Here is a 1334-nt window from a genome sequence, read left to right on the forward strand (position 1 = left end):
TATATATATATATATATATATATTATTATACTACTACTTACTTACGTTAGTTAGTTAGTTTAGTTTGTTTTGTTTTCGTTTTAGTTTTAGTTAGTTAGTATATATATACTCTCTCTCTCTCTCTCTCTCTCTCTCTCTCTCTCTCTCTCTCTCTCTCTGTGTGTGTGTGTGTGTGTGTGTGTGTGTGTGTGTGTGTGTGTGTGTGTGTGTGTGTGTGATGTTCTAGATCATACTATACTATATCATATACTGTATGTGCGATAATAAAATGCAATTATTCTGTACGTAAGATATTCGCAAACTTACGTTATAATGGAAGAAGAGATCAAAAAGAAAGACAATACCTAGTCTTACTCTAATTTTATTTAATAAGGTACGCTATATTATAAATTCGAACTCGTTTTCCGTATTGCATATTTAACGATAAAATACGTCTTTTTCGATAATAATTTTCAATATCTAAAAATGACAGTAATACGTTTAATACGTTAAAAATGATCTATAATAGTTAAAATCACTTCGTTTCTTTTTTCAAATATAATCAATAATAGTGTTAAAATACTGTAAATAGTAATACTGATAACTAATGCCGCAATAATAGTAAGAACGCCGAGTTTTAATGCTTACATTACTTCGAGTGTCATATGTGATGATAGAGAGAATCTATAGAATAATAGATTACTGCCTGTTTTATACATTTTTTTTATAGAATATTGCAGTGTTCTCGAACTTTAAATCATGCTCAATTTGTAAGTATATTTTTCTGTGCGAACAATAACACACGAGTGAAGATTTAGACAAATTTTGTAACATCTTTCCATTCAAACCTTTTTTAACATTTTCCTATTCTTTTGTTCTAAATAAGCATCATTAGATAGATGTAAATAAATTAAAATATTTTCCTTTTTTAATATACAATCGTGCAATCCTTTCTGAGAAAACGATTATTTTCGCTAATTTAAAAAATGCACTTCCAAAGCCCAGATTTATTTACTCTCGAATCTATAATTATCTGCATACTATTGAAATTCAAAAAATAGCATTAAGTGTTTTACAGTTGATTAATACACAAATAACATTGAAAAATATGACAAATTAGATAATAAACAAGCAGTTATAGCATGATTCGTGACAAATGTCTTTTCGCACATTCTGTTGAATAAAGGCGCAAGGAAGTAGAAAAGAATGAAAGAAAAATCATTCAATATCTCGTGAATACATTTTCAATTGAATAATAAATTAAGACAAACAATTCTTACAATAGATGAACAATTATTTTATAAGTCATATCAGACAGTAATCTCAGATATTTCAGATAAAAGATAATACTTTAT

This window comes from Atta cephalotes (genome assembly GCF_000143395.1).
Source record: "Atta cephalotes unplaced genomic scaffold scaffold00001, whole genome shotgun sequence".
NCBI classification, from domain to species: Eukaryota; Metazoa; Arthropoda; class Insecta; order Hymenoptera; family Formicidae; genus Atta; species Atta cephalotes.